This window comes from Microtus oregoni, unplaced genomic scaffold (assembly GCF_018167655.1).
Source record: "Microtus oregoni isolate MIOR12 unplaced genomic scaffold, Mior012 000009F_ref0000495, whole genome shotgun sequence".
Classification (NCBI taxonomy): domain Eukaryota; kingdom Metazoa; phylum Chordata; class Mammalia; order Rodentia; family Cricetidae; genus Microtus; species Microtus oregoni.
Window position 1 is genome coordinate 9877020 of NW_024543068.1, and position 21649 is coordinate 9898668.

Below are 21649 nucleotides of genomic sequence, written 5' to 3' on the forward strand. Positions count from 1 at the left end.
AGAGATCAGGTCAACTGTCAGGAAGGATGTCCCACATTCTAAGTAAGTCTCATTCTGTCACTTAAGAAGCCCTGATGAAGGTTCTATGGTGATATGCAAGATATTCGTCAGTATTGCTATAGGATAGGGTCATTTCCGGTTCCCTATCCTCAGCTGCCCAAGGGACTAACTGGGGACATCACCATGGGCTCCTGGGAGCCACTCTAGGGTCAAGTCTCTTGCCAACCCTAAGGTGGATCTCTTAACTAAGAATTGTGCTTCCGTGCTCCCCTGTCCAACCTTCCTTTATCCCAATCCTCCTGTTTCCCCAAGTTCCCCCCTCCTTCCCTTCTCACTTTTCTCTCCCCATCTCCCCTTAACCCCCTCCCACCCCACCCTCAAGATCCCAATTTTCTCCCCAGCAATTTTGTCTACTTCCCATAGCCAAGAGGATAACTATATGTTTTTCTTTGGGTTCACCTTCTTATTTAGCTTCTTTAGGTTCACCAATTGTAGTGTCCGTGCATATCACCATAGAACCTTCATCTGGTGATGGATGGAGATAGAGACAGAGACCCACACTGGAGCACTGGACTGAGCTCCCAAGGTCCCAATGAGGAGCAGAAGGAGGGAGAAGATGAACAAGGAAGTCAGGACCACGAGGGGTGCACTCACCCACTGAGACAATGGGGCTGATCTATTGGGAGCTCACCAAGGCCAGCTGGACTGTGACTGAAAAAGCATGGGATAAAACCGGACTCTCTGAACATGGCAAACAATGAGGACTGACGAGAACCCAAGGACAATGGCACGGGGTTTTGACCCTACTTCATGTTCTGGCTTTGTGGGAGCCTAGCCAGTTTGGATGTTCACCTTCCTAAACATGGACGGAGGGGGGCGGACCTTGGACTTTCCACAGGGCAGGGAACCCTGACTGCTCTTTGGACTGGAGAGGGAGGGGGAGAGGAGTTTGGGGGAGGGGGAGAAGGGTGGGAAGAGGGGGAGGGAAATGGGAGGCTGGGAGGAGGAGGATACTTTTTTTTTTTCCTTTTCTCAATAAAAAATAAGAGAGAGGAAAAAAAAAAAGAAGCCCTGGTAACTTGTGGAAATTGGGGTAGGGCTAAAACCTTGGTGTATGCTTTTGTGTGCGTGCGTGCGTGCGTGCGTGTGTGTGTGTGTGTGTATTTTCATGAGGGCACACATATGTGTATGTGGAGGCCAGAGGACAACACCAGGCATCTTCCTCTGTCATTCTTCATCTTGTTTCTTTAAGACAGTATCCCAGGTCCATTACCCACATGGTAATGCCTCTGGCCAGCAGGATATCCCACTGAAGCTCCCCAGTTCAGCTAGGCTGGCTTGTCATTGAACTCCAGGAATCTGCCTGTCCCTGCCCCCCACCAGCACTGTTGTTACAGACATGTGCCAGGAGACCAGTGTGGTGATATTTTCTTTATGATCTAACAAATAAAGCTTACATGAAGATCAGAGTGCAGAGCTAAGCCACTAGTTAGCCACAGAGGCCAGGCGGTGGTGCCACACACCTTTGATCCCAGCACTCGGGAGACAGAGACAAAAGGATCTCTGTGAGTTCAATGCCACCCTAGGCTACACAAAATTGAATCTCTCTAAAAGAGAAACAGAATTCATACAAAGGTAATCCCAGCACTTGGGATCACATGCCTTCAATCCCAGCACTAGGGAGGTAGAGACAGGAGTGATATGGCTGGGTGGAGAGAGAAATATAAGGCGTGAGGAGACAGGAGCTAAAACGCGGTCTGAGGATTCAGTCTAAGCATGCAGTGTGAGGACTCTAGAAACGGATACAGTCTGGGGATTTGTAGAGACAGGATCACCCCTTTGGTCTGAGCATTGGTAGAGGTCAAAGGTCTCTCCCGTGGCTGGCCACTGTGTTCCTCTGATCCTTCAGCTTCCACCCCTAATATCTGACTCTGGGTTTTTATTATTAAGACCAAGTGGAATTCACGCTACAGACCAGCTTTTACCTGGGTACTAGGGTTCAAAACTCAGGTCCTCGTGTATGCACAGTACACACTTCACCAACTGAACCATCCCCCCAGGCCCTAAAGCCTTTTCCTAAAAAGACTGACTGAGGCAGAATTATTATAGACAGTAAACATCTTCTGTTTTAGTTTCTAGTTCTGTGTTTCGGTAAACACATAAATCACATAATCTAAAATCTTGGTGTGACTCCAGTTTAACACATGTGATCAAAGTACTGCAAATGCTGCTGTGAACTTCCTATCTGGTTTTGTCATACTAGTAGATACATAATACTTGGTGTTCTACGATTAACAACACTAATTTCGGACATTGGTTTTCCATAGTATTCTGACCTCTGAAATGCATTTGCCTTCTCTTGCTGTACAACACATTATTTGATGGGCTAACAGAATGCACAACCCATAGACCTGTGGGTCAGAAGATTGGCCTCTGTGAAGGGCATCACAAGACTAAATTCAAGGTGTGGCTCTGTCCTCACCTGGCACCTGAAGTCTTCTTCCAACCTCATTAAAGGTTGTTGGCAGCATTCGGTTTGACAGCTGCTGGTTGTCAAAGGAAAACAAGACTGAAACTGCTTGCTGGTGGGCTGGGGAGAATAGATCTAGAATCCAGGGTGCCTACGTGCATCTTTCGATGATAATGTTATGTCAACGTCACTACAGAAAGGAGGATCCTGTATGATGCTATTTCTGGGTGTGTCTGTGAGGCTGTCTCCTGATGAGGTTAGTGTCTGAACCTATGAACATAGTCAAGTCGATGACCTCTGTGAGCGGGCTCCATCCAGCAGAACAAAAAGGAAGAAGACAAAGAATCTCCTCCTGGCTTTCTGCCTGCCTTGCACTGAACCAGGCGTATCCATCTTCTCCTGCTCCTGAACTGAAATGTGCAGCATCAGTGATCTTGGTTCTCAGGCCTTTCAGACTGGGGCTGAATCTCACTGCAGGCTTTCCTGGATGCCCCCGTGCAGATGAGCTTGTTCAGCCTCCAAAACAGAGCCAGTTCCTCATAATCTCTGTGTGTGTCTCCCCTATTCCTCATGCTTCTCTCATTACATCTTCTTTATATGTATGTTATATTAAATCATAGATTGAAAAGTCCTAATTCAAAAATCTAAAATTCTTTGAGTTTCTATTTCATGCTCAAGAAGTTGAATTTCAGAGAATTTAGAATTTTTCTCATTAGAGATACTCAACCAATAAAATCTCTGAAAATATTCTAAAATCTGAAACACTCTTAAATTTGAAACATTTATGGCTCCAAACATGCTTGGGTAGGTAAGATAGTGTGTGTGTGTGTGTGTGTGTGTGTGTGTGTGTGTGTGAGAGAGAGAGAGAGAGAGGGGGGGGGTAGGAGAGAAAAAGGAGAAAGATGGAGGGAGGGAGGGAGGGAAAGGAAAAGGGAGAAACAGAGAGAGAATCTACATGTGTAAAATATCTTGAATAACTACCTCTGTGTCCATGACTTCACCAGTATTCTACTGCTGTGAAGAGACACCATGGCCAAGGCAACTCTTACAAAGGAACTCTAACTGGGGCTTGCCTACAGTTTCAGGATTTTAGTCTACTGTCATCATGGCAGGGAGCATGGCAGCATGCAGGCAGACAGTGTTGAAGAAGTAGCTGAGTGTTCTATATCTGAATCCACAGGCAGCAGGAAGAGAAGGAGCCACCGGTCCTGAGTTGAACTTCTGAAATCTCCAAGTCCGCCCTCAGTGGCACACTTCTTCCAACAAGGCCACACCTACCCCCAAGGCCACACCTCCTAATCCTTTCAAATGGTGCCACGCCCTGGCAAACAAGCATTGAAATCTATGAGCCTATGGAGACCATTCTTATTCAAACCATCACCGTCCATTAGAAAAAGTTAGCTGAAAATGAGAAGAATCTTATACACAGGGAGAATCTCCAAGAGATTATATCCTTTAGGAAGGAAGACTTGGTCACTTCACCACATAGTGAAACCCAAAGTGTTAAAAGCTGACTGAAAACTAAGGGGACGGGTGTGTGCACAGCAGGAAGAAGTTAGGGATGGCCAACAAAGGCACATTATAAAAATAGAGTAGGCATGCATATATCTTCCTGCTTTGTATCCCTGTTCTGTTTCTTTATCTGTTATTATTATTCCATAGGGAGCATGTCAGTGGCACCTAACACTATAATTTCTTCTTAATCATACGGGATGGACGAAAGCTCAGTCAGTAAAGTGTTTGCCCTGTAAGCACAAAAACCTACATTCAATTCCTCAAAATCCATATTAAAAAAAAATAAAACAGTTCAGGAATGGTGGCATGTTTGTAATCCAAACTATAGAGAAGCAGAGGCAGACGTCTCTGACTAGCCAGCCTAGGCTATTTGGCAAGTTCCACCATGAGAGCCCCTGTCTCAAAAAGTAAGGTTGACAGTATCTGAAGAATGACAGCCAACATTATTCTCTGGTCTCCACATGCACACACACACATGCACACACACACACACACACACATGCACACACACACATGCACACACACACACACACACACACACCACACACACACACAAAGGAATATCAAATGTAACTACATTTCCTATTTTTTTCCCAACTGGAATCTGAGTACAGTTAGTGTCTGCTGATAAGATGTGCTCACAAGAGATGTGAGCCTAGAGAGGTGTTTCTTTCTCTATTCTAGTGGCCACTCACAAGCAACTCTTGGTCACTGTGACTTTTTAACCATTTGTCACTGGCTTCATGGCCACAAGGCAGATATGACTTTGGCTGTAGCTTCCTAATATCTGGGTGATAATAACAGCTTCCTAACTTAGGTTCCTCCTGACCTTCCAACACATTTACTGTTACACTGTCCCCTAGATCGCAGGCCTTTCTGCTGGAAAACTTTCAGATGCCTCCTGTTGTCTAGACTCAGACTCTTCCATAGCCTTCACAATCTCACAGGCAGAGTGGGCTAGGGCTCAGAGTCTCATTCAGATCCATAAGGAACAGGTGTCCTGACGCATTTCAATTTGGATATCGTTCATTATGAGTGACAGTGACTGTTTTGTCACATGCCTAGAAACCCTGGGGATGTCCTTCTCTATAAATGCTGTGCCCAGCTGCAGCCACAAGGCTTAGACAGACTCCTATATCATGCTGGTCGCCAAAGATCTCCACACCACCAGTTCCAACGAGCCAGCTGCAATCCTGTTTTCAGCAGCACTTAACAAAACTCACCCATGCCTCTCCTTACACACTTCTGGCACGTGTCCTGACTTTTGAGTCCTGCCTCTCTGTTACTTCATTCTGTTCCATCAGACGTCTTCAGTGTTTTATCTTTCATCTGCTGCAGACCTTGATCCTCAGCCCTCAAGCCTTCCCTACAACACCCATTCCTGCATGGTGTGGGCCAATCTCTTGGCCTTCACCTATTCCTATACCAAGGGTCTCACATTTCCATATTCAACTCAAGCCTGTCCTCTTGGAGGCTTGAAGTTCATCTCAAACTCATTGTGTCCAGATCAAACTCCCAACTACACACACACACACACACACACACACACACACACACCTCAAAGGCTTCTCCATTTTCAGCTCATTGCCCGCAAGGATCCACTGACTGCACAGACAACAACAGTGCCAACCCGCCTCTTCTTACCACTCCTTTTATCCTAGAAATCTATCATATATCCCTTTAAGGTCCACCTGAAACATGATGTCTGGAGATATGCCATGGCTCCTGGTTTGGTGCAATGGCCTCTAACTGGTCTCCCAGCTTCCATTCTTGTCCTATAAGTCTTCCTATAGACAACTGTTGGAATGACTCCCTTAACTCATGAGTCACATTGTGTGACTTATATGACTTAAATGAGATCTCTGTGGGGGGAGAGGGGAGGTAGGGTTCCCAGCTTTAAGTAGTAGCCAGTTCTGTAGCAGCTACAAAGCAGAGGGCAGACATGAAGATGCACTGTTAAATAGAAGAGCTGGAGATGGGAAATACCAATTTGTACAGCCAGGCTAAAGGCCGGGAGTCTGGAGCTGGTAATGTAGTTCAGTCAGTAGAGCACTTACCTCCTATGCATGAAGCTCTAGGTTCCATCCCCAGCATCACATAAAGGAGGTGTTAGGGTAAATGATCTCTCTAATTATGGCATTTTGGAAGTAGAGGAGGGAACACCAGAAGTTCAAGGCAATCCCTGGCGACATACCAAGTTCAATGCCAGCCTAAGCTACATGAGATCCTATCTCAGACAAGCCTGGCATTCCATGGCGGCTTCGCAACTCAGGAATTTAGCCTGGACATTCCTCACAGGCCCATTCTATCTTCACTGTGAAGAGGGAGCTGACTCGTGCTGTCTCAGGGGGCCGTTTTGGCATGGAACTTCCGGTCTCCAATCACAGCAGTACCTCCACATAGGAGATAGCAGCATATGACAGACACAGGCGCTGGACCAATGTACCAGTGCTACTTTACAGGGGTGGGAGTGGGGGTGGGGAACAAACCATTCTCACTTTTTTCAAAGAACTAGCTCTGTGGATGATCAGGGACTTTATAGAGACCAAAATGTGAGCAAAATTCGGACTCTGTGAATTTCCACTGCTCATCCTGAATATGTGATTATAACTGGGATTCCTATTCTTTTAAGTCTAATAATTATAATTCTAGGCAAAAATGAAGACTTCATAATATGGCAGAGGAAAACTGGGCATAAAAATTCTTGTACCTTGTGGAGGCCCCACTTCCCAAAAGAAAGCATTTAGTGTTCACCCTGGGATCTCTAAGTTGGAGCTGTGGTTGCTTTATGCACACAGCTTCCCAAACCCTTGTGTTTATGTGCATATGTGTGCACACATCGACATATATGCATTTCAGAATTTACATATACACACACGTCTCTCTCTCTCTCTCTCTCTGTGTGTGTGTGTGTGTGTGTGTGTGTGTGTGTGTGTGTGTATGCTAGGAATGGCCAGGTATAGGTTTATATGTTAGAGACTGGCTCTTTAAAATGGGAGATAATGACACTGAAATTATTCTAAGCTTTTCAAAGACCTTGGTGACCAAACTGCTGCCTGACTCTGAATTACATTACCAGAAAGAACTTAATAACATGCTATTATCGCTTCTCTGCACTGACAGGATCTCTGGGCTGAAAAAGACAAACAAGGACCACATTCAACGTCAGCACAGTCACCTCTGCTGAGCAGGGACAGCTGATAATTCCAGGTAAATGCTGCCCCAGAGGGGAAAGCCTGAGGCTGGTAACGCCACTTGGTCCTTGGCAACGGTTACTACTGCCGTAGTTTGTTATCTGAGAGGGGGCTCCAGGGAGGCAGCAGAGAGTCCCAAGGGGTGAAGGACAGTGGAGAGAGACTGCATTATGGAAACAAAAATAGAATTTCTCAGTTCAATTGAGATAATGGAGGTGAAATTTCTTGTAAACTGTACAACATTCCTCAAATAAGACTGAAGGGAAGGGCCTAGCAGGAATCAGTCCTGTTGGGCACTCAAAACCACCATGCACAGCTACCCAGGCTGTACACTATTCAATTTCTGAGTGTGTCATTAATAAAAGAGTGAATGGAGCCACATGGAGGTCAGCTCCAAGGGAGACTGGCTAATAGTGTTTACAGTTCGATGGGCACAATCTGATATGATCCCCAATGTATCCCTTTTGTTGGAAGCCATTGTGAAGTTGTTGTGAGGGCCATGGGTATGTTGTAGGTTCAGCAAGGGTCTGTTCGGGATCTGTGATGAGTCTGGTCCAGTGTCAGATGCCTTGGAGATGATATAGATGATAAACAGAGCATGAATCTTGGTTCTTGCCATTATAAATTCATGGATTTATGAGGAATAAGTTCATTAAAATGCAAAACAAACCCTAAAACCAATGACTAGAAAGACAAAACCTGTTACAGATATCAGACTGAAAGCACAGATCTGTCCTACTTCACATATCTGAGCAAATACAATGGAGGAGATTTTATGACAATTGTCCCTATTTATTTCCTCAAATTGAGGAAATAATTATGTTCAAGGTTTGTAAACAGATGATTTTAAAAACTAATGTATTTAAAGTTCAAAGCTATGAGCTGGAGAGATGGCTCAGCAGTTAAGAGCACTTGTTGCTTTTGAAGTTGACCCAGGTTCAATTCCCAGCATCCACAAGGTAGCTGGCATGTGTAACTCGGGTTCCAAAGATCCAGCACCCTCTTCAGACCTCCATGGGTGATGTGGGATTCTCCTCTGTATGTTGTGAATACCATTGGTTAATAAAGAAACTGATTTGAGCCTATAGCAGAGCAGGGCAGAACAGAGCTAGGTGGGGAAAACTAAACTGAATGCTGGGAGAAAGAAGGCGGAGTCAAGGAGACAGGCGCTGGACAAAACTTTACCCGGTAAGCCACAGCCTCATGGAAATACACAGATTAATGGAGATGGGTTAATTTAATATATGAGTTAGCCAGAAATACGCTTAAGCTGTTGGCCAAACAGTATTGTAAATAATATGGTTTCTGTGTGATTATTTTGGGGCTGAACTGCTGGGAACAAACAAGTAGCCTCTTACTACACATGGGCATCAGATATACATGTGGTACATATACATACAAGCTTGCTAACACTCATACACATAAAATAAATATAAAAACTTCTAAATTCATAGCCCAGTGCCTGACACATGATACACATTTCTGCAACATTGATTTTTATACAGGATTCCACTTTAGGGTCTGCAGGGATGGCTCAGCAGTTAGAGCCCTAACAGCTCTTACAAAGGACCCAGATTCAGTTCCCAGAGCCAACAATAAGGAGCTCACAACCACCTAGAACTCCAGTCCTGAGGAATCCAGTGCCCTATTCTGGTTTCCACATACATGTGGTGTACACAAATTCATACACTTATACTTCTTCTAAAGAATTCTTTTTAAGATACAACTTTGTTTTATAAAAGAGGGAGAGGATTTTCTTTGTCCTGTGATCCCAGAGTGCAGCCACAAGTAAGTAGGTTTGAGACATTGCAGGACTTGGGAGCTCACTTGTTGTCACCAGGCCTCCATCTCTAGCATCACCCTTCACAAAAGAAGAGCTGTCAAAAGAACAATACTCAACTTCATATGGAAAAAAATCCCAGGATAGCCAAAACAATCCTATACAATAAAGAAACTTCTGGAGCATCACAATTCCCGACTTTAAACTCTACTACAGAGCTACAGTACTGAAAACAGCCTGGTATTGGCATAAAAACAGACAGGTGAACCAATAGAATCTAATCAAAGATCCTGATATTAATCCACACACCTATAAACACCTGATTTTTGACAAAGAAGCTAAAAATATAAAATGAAAAAAAGAAAGCATATTCAACCAATGTTGTTGGGATAACTGGAAGTCGACATGTAGAAGAATGTAAATAAATCCTTACCTGTCACCATGCACAAAATTCAATTCCAAATGGATCAGAGACCTCAACATAAATCCAACCACACTGAACCTCATAGAAGAGAAAGTGAGAAGTACCCTTGAATGCATCAGCCAAGAGACTACTTCCTAAATATAACTCCAGTATATCTCAGACACAGAGCAACATTTAATAAATGGAACCTCCTGAAACTGAGAAGCTTCTGTAAAGCAAAAGACACAATTAATAAGGAAAAACGGCAGCCCTCAGAATGGGAAAAAATCTTCAGCAACCCCACATCAGACAGAGGACTTGTCTCAAAATACATAAAGAACTCAAGAAAATACACATAAAAATACCAAATAACCCAATTAAAAAATGAGGTACAGATCTAACCAGAGAATTCTCAATAGAAGATCTCAAATGGCCAAAAGAAACTTAAGGAAGTGTTCAACATCCTTAGTCATTACGGAAATGCAAATTAAAACAACTTTGAGATGCCATCTTATACCTGTCAGAATGGCTAGGATCAAAAACACTGATGGCAGCTTATGCTGGAGAGGATATGGAGAAAGGGGAACACTCTTCCATTCCTGGTGTGAGTGCAAACTTGAACAGCCACTTTGGAAATCAGTATGGCAAGTTCTCAGAAAATTGAGAATCATTCTATCTCAAGACCCAACATTACCACTTTTAGACATATACCCAAAGGAGGAGCACTCATATCACAAGGACATTTGTTCAACTGTGTTCATGGCAGCATTATTCATAATAGCCGAATCTGGAAACAACCTAGATGTCTCTCAATTAGAGAATGGATAAAGAAAATGTGGTACATTTACACAATTGAGTACTACTCAGTGATAAAAAAAAATCTTGAAATTTGCAAGCAAATGCACAGGAGTGGGAAAAAATTATCCTGAGTGAGGTAACCCAGACCCAGAAAGAGAAACATGGTATGTACTCACTCATAAGTGAAGATTAGGTATAAAGCAGAGATGACCAGTCTACAGTCTAGAACCCCAGAGAAGCTAGGTAATAAAGAGGACCCTAAGAGAGACATACATGGATCTGCCTAGGAAGGGGAAATAGACATGATCTCTAAAACATTCATCCAGTAACTGATGGAAGTAGATGCAGAGACGCAGAGTGGTTAGTTATGGAACTAACCACTGGACAGGGCTCCCAGAGTCATATCAAAGAGAGGAAGGAGTGATAACATGAGCAAAGAGGCCAAGACCATTATAGGGAAACCCACAGAAAAAGCTAAGCCAAACTAGTGGGAGCTCACTGACTCTAGAATAACAATCGGGAAACCTGCATGAAACCGATCTAGCCCCCATTAAAGTAGGTGGCAGTGGATAGCTTGGTCAGTTTGTAGGGCCACTGACAGTGGGACAAGGAGCAATCCCTAATGAATGATCTGGCGCTTTGGAGCCCATTTCCTATGAAGAGAAACCTTGCCCAGTCTAGACACGAGGAGGAAGGGCCTTGGTCTTGCCTCAACGTGGTGATGTGACAGAATTCATTGACTTCCCATGGGAGGCCTTACCCGCTCTGAGGAGCAAATGGAGGTAGGGTGAGGGGAATGTGGGGGGAGCAGAAAGGGAGGGAGGGGGAACTGATATTAGCATGTAAAGAAATAAAATAAAAAAGAAACATGGTGTCGGGGAGGAGAGCTGAAACTGGGGCCTGTAGTTACCAAGCCTTTAAATTGGAGCAGAATGGATCTACATAGATAGAAAGAGAAGAAATTAGAGAGGCTTACAGGCTGTGGTCCAGCTAATCCAACGATGGCTGTCTCCCAACTGGATAGCCAATAATCCAGTAGTTGTTCAGTCTATGAGGCTGGATTTCTCAGTCTTCATCAGAACTCAGGAATTCCAAAGAAGCAGGCTCTAACAATGTCAATGAAATGGAGCAGGGGCAAGCAGGAGACGAGCAAACACTTATTCCATGTTCTTCATATAGGCGACCACTACATGTGGCCCAGGTTTAAGGTGGGTCTTCCCAGCTCAAAAGATCAGAATTAAGGGATGATATTCCACTTCAATAAGTCAATCAAGAAAAATCTCTCTTTTTTTTTTTTTTTGGTTTTTCGAGACAGGGTTTCTTTTTTTTATTCATTTATTTATTTATTTATTTATTAAAGATTTCTGTATCTTCCCCGCCACCACCTCCCATTTCCCCCCCCTCTCCCCCAATCAAGTCCCCCTCCCTCGTCAGCCCAAAGAGCAATCAGGGTTCCCTGACCTGTGGGAAGTCCAAGGAACCCCCACCTCCATCCAGGTCTAGTAAGGTGACCATCCAAACTGCCTAGGCTCCCACAAAGCCAGTACGTGCAGTAGGATCAAAAACCCATTGCCATTGTTCTTGAGTTCTCAGTATTCCTCATTGTCCGCTATGTTCAGCAAGTCCGGTTTTATCCCAGGCTTTTTCAGACCCAGGCCAGCTGGCCTTGGTGAGTTCCCAATAGAACATCCCCATTGTCTTAGTGTGTGGGTGCACTCCTCGCAGTCCTGAGTTCCTTGCTCGTGCTCTCTCCCCTTCTGCTCCTGATTTGGACCTTGAGATTTCTGTCCAGTGCTCCAATGTGGGTTTCTGTCTCTGTCTCCTTTCATTGCCTGATGAAGGTTAATATTCAGGAGGATGCCTATATGTTTTTCTTTGGGTTCTCCTTCTTATTTAGCTTCTCTAGGATCACTAATTATAGGCTCAATGTCCTTCATTTATGGCTAGAAACCAAATATGAGTGAGTACATCCCATGTTCCTCTTTTTGGGTCTGGGTTACCTCACTCAGGATAGTGTTTTCTATTTCCATCCATTTGCATGCAAAACTCAAGAAGTCCTTGTTTTTTACTGCTGAGTAGTACTCTAATATGTATATATTCCATACTTTCTTCATCCATTCTTCCATTGAAGGGCATCTAGGTTGTTTCCAGGTTCTGGCTATGACAAACAATGCTGCTATGAACATAGTAGAGCATATACTTTTGTTGTATGATAAGGCCTCTCTTCGGTATATTCCCAAGAGTGGTATTGCTGGGTCCAGGGGTAGGTTGATCCCGAATTTCCTGAGAAACCGCCACACTGCTTTCCAAAGTGGTTGCACAAGTTTGCATTCCCACCAGCAATGGATGAGTGTACCCCTTTCTCCACAACCTCTCCAGCAAAGGCTATCATTGGTGTTTTTTATTTTAGCCATTCTGACAGGTGTACGATGGTATCTTAAAGTTGTCTTGATTTGCATTTCCCTGATCGCTAAGGAAGTTGAGCATGACCTTAAGTGCCTTTTGGCCATTTGAACTTCTGTTGAGAATTCTCTGTTCAGCTCAGTGCCCCATTTTATAATTGGGTTGATTAGCCTTTTACGGTCTAGTTTCTTGAGTTCTTTATATATTTTGGAGATCAGACCTTTGTCAGTTGCGGGATTGGTGAAGATCTTCTCCCAGTCAGTGGGTTGCCTTTTTGTCTTAGTGACAGTGTCCTTTGCTTTACAGAAGCTTCTCAGTCTCAAGAGATTCCCATTTATTCAATGAGGCCCTTAATGTCTGTGCTGCTGGAGTTATACATAGGAAGTGGTCTCCTGTGCCCATGTGTTGTAGAGTACTTCCCACTTTCTCTTCTATCAGGTTCAGTGTGTTTGGACTGATATTGAGGTCTTTAATCCATTTGTACTTGAGTTTTGTGCATGGTGATAGATAGGGATCTATTTTCATTCTGCTACAGATTGACATCCAGTTTTGCCAGCACAATTTGTTGAAGATGCTCTCTTTTTTCCATTGTATACTTTTAGCTCCTTTATCGAAAATCAGGTGTCCATAGGTTTGTGGGTTAAGTCGAGACAGGGTTTCTCTGTGGCTTTGGAGCCTGTCCTGGAACTAGTTCTGTAGACCAGGCTGGTCTCGAACTCACAGAGATCCACCTGCCTCTGCCTCCCGAGTGCTGGGATTAAAGAAAAATCTCTTACACATGCACTCAGTCGCTTGGGTTTTAGTTACCTACAGATGTAGTCAAGTTGACAGCCAAAAATAGCCATCAAACCACCATTCGCCTCTTCCTGCCTGTAGATATAATGTGATCAGTTCCCTCTCGATCCTTCTTGTCTTGATGGACTGAACCTCCAGACTGTGAACCCAAATAAACCTTTCATGGGTGTAGGGAATGGAAGAAGTCCTGAGTGGAGAAAGGCCATGTCAAGAACACAAAAGCCTTTGAACCATAGGAAAATAGAAAAGCCTTCCCCAGGCTAGACTTGGGGAAATGGCAGAGCCTTCCCCAGGCTAGACTCGGAGAAACGGCAGAGCCTTCCCCAGGCTAGACTCGGGGAAATGGAAACGCCTTCCTGCTGCAAATACTGACCATGTGTGCATAAAATGTCCACATAGCTTCCTTGCCCAGGTATTTACAAACCTAGAGACTACTCCCTTATAAAGGCTGTTCCTTCCAGCATTCTGTAAGTCTATCTTCTTGGTCCAGCTGTATAAACCATTAGCACTGCCTCCTTAATTATCTGAATGCAATAAATAATCCCACCTCCTGGTTCAGCTGTGTAATAACCCAGTGTCTCAGTTCACCTGTATAAACTAAACACACTGAACTTCCAGGTGCTGTGGTTTCTCCATCTAAGAGCCTAAGCCACCCAACCCCAGCATATGTCTGTCCGTCTGTCTTGCCTTCATTCTCTCCCTGACTCAATAAGGTCAAATCCCAGAAGCTGTGCAAGGACATGTCAACGGGCACCTGATCAGGGACTGGAACAGGGACAGGAACATGGACACTGTTCTATAAGGAACTTTCACTGGCCAGATGAGAGAATGCTCCCAAGAGATGCACACTGAACGCCAAAGAAGAAAAAAAAAAAACAGTGAAAAAGGAAGAAACAAAAGTCAAGAAAGAAAGTAAAACAAACAAATAAAGGGGTGTACAGTTCTCAGAGCTGGGTGTAAAATACTAAAACAAGTAGAATCTAGAGGTAGACAGCTGTCTGTTAAGATTTGGGAGTAATCAGAACCTAGAGATAGGCAAATTACATGGGGGTGCTTTGAGGGGGGCTGGGGGAAACCTTGGATGTGAGCTGGATGTATGGCAGCTTCCCTGGTTCCTGGACTGAGTTTGGGAAGCATACCCTTGGTTTCAGGAAATAGGTAATGAGTTTGGTTAAAAAATTTAAAAACCTGAGGAATGGATACACAGCCCACAGGCCCAAACATGTTTCCATTTTTGCTTTCCATTTAACAGCCTTCATGTTACATTTAGTGAGAAAAAAGAAAAAGCAAGCAGCGTACAAGCAACAGATGCAAGGGACATGTGATGTGTGCAGCAGGCTGGTTCAAGCTAGCTCTCGGGGGCTGCGGTGGCAGGTGCCAAAGAAAGAGAGCAATCAATAGTCCTACCAAGCTGTGATGCCAATGAACCACAACAGTGACCAGCATGGCCAGATATCCCTAAAATACAACAGTGGCCTTTGTGTATTGGTGGTAACCAACAGCTTAATGGACGGGAAATCATGTCTGGTATGGACACCTAGCCAACTACCCAGGACTAGTAAGGTCATGGATCTAAAGGAAGAGCCTACTATGGCAACTTTTCTAAACAACGTAATTCCTAACTGCATTCTAAATGTTTATCATCATGCCCATAGATGAGGGTAGCTCTCACCCCCTCAGAAAAGAAGCATCTTTTGGCAACACACAGAGAACCACAACAGGTCAAAATTCAGGGCACGATTGGTAGGGTTTCAGCCCCATTCAATACATCTACAGCACAACTCCTGTACCCAAGGCTCAGGGAACTTTGCAGAAGAGGAGCGGAAGAGCCAGGAAGTCGAGTGTAAGGATGGTTTCTCCTAGGTATGACAGGGAAGTTCCACTCATGCAATCCCAACAAGATGGCTGACTAAACAAGACCTGAGGCATCCAAACACAAGTTGACATCCCAACACAGACGGGAGAAATCTCAGGGGGATCACTGTTAGATAAAGAGCTACAGGCAGCTAACAACAGCTGAGAGAGGGAGAGAATAGGTCTTCTCCAGGGATGAAGACTGGCTAATTGGTTATCCAGTACCAAGTGGTCAGACCTAAGCACATATACATACGAGTAACAGTAAACAGACTCAGCCGGTTATATGTATACATCTATAAATATGTAAAAATGTATTTTATGTATTTATATATTTAAATGATATATTAAAATAGTATATATTCACTATATTGTATCTAAATATATTTAAAATATTATATATTTAATATTTTAGATGTTATTAAAATATAAAATATATAAATATACAAAGAAAAGGGGGCCATGAATTTGAGAGGGCATGGCAGAGGAACATGCAAAGTATTAGAGAGAGGAGCAGGGGGATTACGTTCTATTTTAATTTCTAAAAAAATTAGCTACTAAAAAAATGAAAAATTTTCCTTAAGTTTCAGGTCTTCATTTGATCCCACAGAATTGATTTCCGTATGGGATGAGAAATGGAAGTCTGATTTCTCGCCTCCCGTATGTGGATATCCAGTTCTCCTAGGACAACTTGTGAAGGAGGCTTTATTTCCTCCAGGCATGTTTTTGTCAAGAATCAATGGTTACAGCTTTCTAGACTTAATTCTGGGTATTCTAGTCTTTATCCTTGGTCTCTGTGTCTGTTTATTGTGCCAGCACTACAGGGTTTTTTGTTACTGCGTCTTTGTGGTATAATATAAAACCAGGTATTGTGATTCTACGACCAATTATCCTTTTTCTCAGAATTGTTTTGGTTATGTGGGGTCCTTCCAGTTCTATATGAATGTCTGGATTGTTTTGTGGTTCTTTGAAGAGAGTCATTGGACTTTGGATGGGGACTGCATTGAACACAGGGAAGACTTTAGAGAATATGGCCATTTTCACTGTGCTTATTCTGCCAGTCCATAAATATTTGAGATCTCGCCATCTTTTGCTGTATTCAAATTCTTTCTTCACTGTCCTAGAGTTTTAATTTTAAGAGTTCTTTTACTTTCTTGATTGGGTTTATTTCCAGGTTCTGTGTTTGAGCCTACTATGAATGAGATTATTTTCTGGATTTCTTGCTCAGGATGTTCATTATCGATACGGAAAAAGGAGACTGGTTTCTGCATGCTTATTTTATGGCCTATTACTTTACAGGAAGCACATATCAGATCTAAGAGGTAGGAGTGTGTGTGTGTGTGTGTGTGTGTGTGTGTGTGTGTGTGTGTGTCTGTGTGTGAAGACCTAGTGTCTTTTAAAATCATACGATTGACAAATAGATACAATTTGACTTCTCCATTTCCTGTTTGTACTCCTTTTATTTCTTTCTCTTACCTTGGTTCTCTGGTGTTGTATCAAGCAGAGTAGTGAAAGCTGAAGCCCACGTCCCATTTAGAGACGACTTTTCAGTTTATGATACACGGTACACTGTTAAATTGTCAGGTGGTGTTCAAAGCTGGTTCTGGAGGCAGAGTTTGCTCTCCCCTTCCCACTTCAGGCCCAAGTATGCTTGTTTCAAGTGTCCTCCAAACCCGAGGGAAGCTATCCCTCTAGCCCTGTAACAGGAACAGAAGAAAAGGGGGAACAACAACAAAACCAGCCCAAGAATAAAAACACAGAGCCCTTGAAGACAGCCAAAAGGTAAGCCATTTTCAAAAATAGTTACTATTGTTTTTCCCATGGTGTAAAAATGCCTGCAGTGGGAACCAGATGCCAGAAGTTCATCCATATAGAGAAAACTCCCGGTTGGGCATTTCAGCCAACTGCCTCCACTCATTTTCCCTCGCTAAAATCTGACAATGTTAGCTTTATTTGCTCTCTCAGTGCAGCTATGCCTGTCATCTCTGCTAGATGTTGTACCAACTTTGATGCTTTGTTATCTATCTGCTACAGCCTGCTACATGATTAGTAAAATCATTTATTGAAAACCAAACATGAAGCTATCAAAAATCATTCTCCAACCATACAGAACACAACTTCCCACCCCACCCCCATTCAGTTCAATATTGATTATTGGTTTGTCTTACATACCATTTGTTAAGGTATAAGCCTTCTATCCCTGGTTTTGCAGGGTTTTCACCATGGAGGGATACTGGGGTTTTTTTTCCAAAGGCTTTTTCTGGCTGTTGAGAGATGATATGGGTTTTGCCCGATTGTATTTACACACTACTTTACATTTATTGCTTTGCATATACTAAACCACCCTTGCATCCATGGGATGTAAAATGCATTGTTAAATTTGGCTTTTCAAATCCTTTGTTTAAAAAATTTGTGTCTGAAGCTGGGTAGTGGTGATGCATACCTTTAATCCCAGCACTCGGGAGGCAGAGGCAGGTGGATGGATCTCTGTGAGTTCAAGGCCTGGTCTACAGAGCTAGTTCCACAGAGAAACCCTGTCTCAAAAAATGAAAAAAAAAGTATCTGTTTTCATCAAGGAAATTGTTCTATAATTTATCTGGTATATTTATCTGGCTTTGGTATTAAGGAAGTACTGACTCTGTAGCGTGAATTTGGAAGCTCCCCTTCTCTTTCTATTCTATAAAATATTCTGATGATCATTGGTATACTAGTTCCTCTTTAAAGACTTGGTAGAGAACTGGGTGGTAGTGGTGCCTGCCTTTAATCCCAGCACTCAGGAGGCAAAGACAGTAGGAACTCTGTGAATTTGAGGCCAGCCTTGTCTACAGAGAAAGTTTCTGGACAGCCAGAGCTACACAAGAAACATTGTCTCAAAAAACAATAAATAAATAAATAAATGAACTTGGTTTAGACTTCATCAGCAAATATATCTGATTGTGGGCTTTATCCATTCTAATTCCCAATTAAATAGAATACTATTCTCTAATGATCCTCCAGATTTCATTGGTATCTAGTCTAAGAGAATGTGTGAGCAGTGAGCACTGAAGTAACTCACTACTATCTTATCTGGACCTAACTGTCCCTTTATATCCAATAGTGTTTGTTTTATAAAATGAGGGTCACCAATGTTGAGTGTTATATATTTATGATTATTATATCTTCTTGATAGATTTTTTTATTAAAAAGCAATAACCCTATTCATTCCTTACCATGTTGACTTGACATCTACTTTGTCATATATGAGTATAGCTACTCCTGCTTGCCTGCAGATTCTGTTTTCTTGGAATACCATTTTCCATCTGTTCATTTTTGGTTTGTGCCTTTGGCTCACAGGTGAGTTTTTTCAAGATAGCAAGCTATCTTGTCTTTAAAACATCTGTTCAGTCAATCGGCATCTTTTAATTGGAGCGTTGTGACCATTTACAATTGTTGTTACCGTTGAATGCCACATACTAATTTTTTCCCTCTATCTTAGAGGCTTGCTGGTTTACTGAGCCAATGACAACTGCTTCTTTCCTCCTTCTCATGTGTTTATCCTTGTGAGACGAATGCTCACATTTCCAGACACACACGCTTCTGTATATCTTTCCCTTTTTCTGGTGTAGTATTCTTTTAAGCGTTTTCCCAGCACTGGCTTAGTGGTCACAAATTGCTTTACATATATATGCTTATCATGGAAGGTCAGCATTTCACCTTCAGTTTTTAAAGGATCACCCTGTGGAAGAGTCACCGTGCACGGCGTTTGTTTCAGAGCTTCAGACATATTATTCTGTGTTGTCCTGCTGCTAGGGTTTCTATTGTGAGATCTGCAGGTATCCTGATAGGTTGCCTCTTATGTAACTTGGTACTTTTCTCTTACAGCTTTTAAGATTGTGTCTTTGGTCTATAATCTTGGCATTCTACCTATGAGATGGAGAGGGGTTTTTATTATTTGTTTTTATTGGGGGGGGGGGGGTCGAGACAGGGTTTCTCTGTAGCTTTGGTTTGGTGCCAGTCCTGGAACTAGCTCTAGTAGACCACGCTGGCCTCGAACTCCCAGAGATCCACCTGCCTCTGCCTCCCGAGTGCTGGGATTAAAGGCATGTGCCACCACCGCCCGGCTATTATTTGGGGTTTTTTTTTTTTGTTGTTGTTGTTGTTGTTTGTTTTATGGTCACATTTACTTGAAGTTTAAAATGCCTTCTGCATTTAGGTGTCCTTAGCCTACCCTGGACCTGAGGGATTTTTCTACTACAGATTTTATTCAATAAATTTTTCTGTGTCTTTGGTCTTACCTCTGTTTCCTCTTCTACATCATAGGTTCACAGTTTTGTCTTTTAATCATGTTTCAGAGATCTTAAATGTGCAGTCATATTTGATTTTTTTTTACTTCTGTCTGACTGTAAGTATTTTTCACACATGGTCTAGTCTATTGGTAATGATTCCCTTTCCATTTTTTAAATGTTATTTATTGGGCTTTTTAATCCCAATAATTTTTCAGAGTTTCTACTTCTGCTGAATTTCTCATTTGTATTGCTAAACTTCTTGTCCAAGTCTTAGGTTGGTTTCTTTAATTCACTTCTGTATTTACTTGAATCCTCTCTGAAGTCATCGATATTTTAGGATTACTTTTGAATTCTTTGGTTGGCATTTCATCCATCTCTACACATTTGGACCCAGCTATTGAACACCCATGAACCTTTGTAGAAATTATGGCGCCTTAATTTTCCACATTTCTATTTCTATCCTGTGACTTGTACATCTGGTTGCCCTTTTTTTTTCTAGTCAATGTTCCAATCCAGGATCCCATACTATACTTAACTTCCAATGTGTGATACATTCTCAGTCTTTCTTTATGGTCAAATCTTTCCTGACTTGAACAAGTTAGAGAAAGCAAGCCATTCACTTTGCAGAACTGCTCAATTTGAGCCCATGATGTGTCCTCATGACTAGATTTTTATTGTGCATTTTGGGTAATAACATCTCAGCATCAGTGTTGTGTCCTTCTATGGACATCCCTATCAAAGGCACAGGTGTACATATGACTCCTTACTGGTGAAATGATGATGGTGACCTAAATCACTAGGGTAACATGATGGGTTTCTGTGCTAATACAACTTTTTAAATTTTTTCATAATATTTTATAAGATACCTTGAAAAGAATCAGATATCTATTTTTCATCATTTGTTCCCTGATAGTAATACTCATCAGTGCCTTCCAAAACTAATACTGTTTGCCAAATGGTGATTTTTTTTTCTTTTTTAAATGCATAATTGTTACAAATTTATGAAACAACAGCTGGATTAAGACATAGACTGTTATGTGTATTCCAGAAGCTTCCTCCCCCCCCCCCCCCACCGACTCCTGCCAAATCACCTTTCCCCTTCTCATCTTCCCAGGGTAGTTGTTGTTCTGACTAATGTTTCCATGCATTGGTATTCTTCCATCTTCTCTCAGTTCACATCACTTGTAAGATTATCCAAGTTGTTATGCATCAGTTGTTCGTTGCCAAATAGTGACTTTTTAAAAATTTCCATCATTCCTTCTATATTCATGTCCAAGTTGTTTCTGGCTGCTATAGTAGAAGAGCATGGACCGGATGGTTAAAGAAACCATTTACTTCTCACAGTTCTTGTGGCTCAAAAGCTCGAGACCAAAGCACAGGCAGATCGTAGGTGTGCTAGGGGCTTTCCTGATGTGCAGACAGCAGTTCTCTTATTATATCCTCACATGGCAGAGTAGAGAAAAGCATCTTCAGTCTCCCTTCTTATACAGCCAGGAATTCCATCACTGGGCTCCACCCTCGTGACCTCGTATAAACCTGATCACCTCCCAAATGTCCCATCTCCAAACACCATCCCCTGTATGTTAGGTCTCAACATTAAATTTTAAAATGATACAAACCTAGAGTACATACCAATTAAAATTCTACCAGAAGCTTCTCTCATTTATTTGCTCAATCAATTATTTATGACCTGGAATGACTATTCTCCTGCCTCAGCCTTTGAGGAGCTGTGATTATAGAGTGGGGTTTCATTACTTCGAGGTCTCTTTAACACAATTAGGAATTCTATGTGCATAAATGCATATGCATAGATTAACCTACCTATCTACTTAAGTATTAACTATTAATTACACTGACACCCATAATCAATTACAGGGTTCACTTTTAATATCCATCTTGCCTCATTTGTAACATCCTTCCCTGACAATGAGGAACCTAACTCTCTTTATCCACAGAGTGTTTTCTTGTTCAGTCATAATGGCTTCAGCATTGTTAATTCAAACTCTCTATGTAAAATTAAGTTACTGACTAGAGCATAATATTTATGAATAGTTTTTATCTGTGGCTTTAAGATACATCATTCAATTCTGTTTTTAACCCTTCTCCCCTCTGTCCACCACCCTTCAGTGTGGTCATATTATTTGATGGTAGAGTAAGATTCATTGGTTGCTG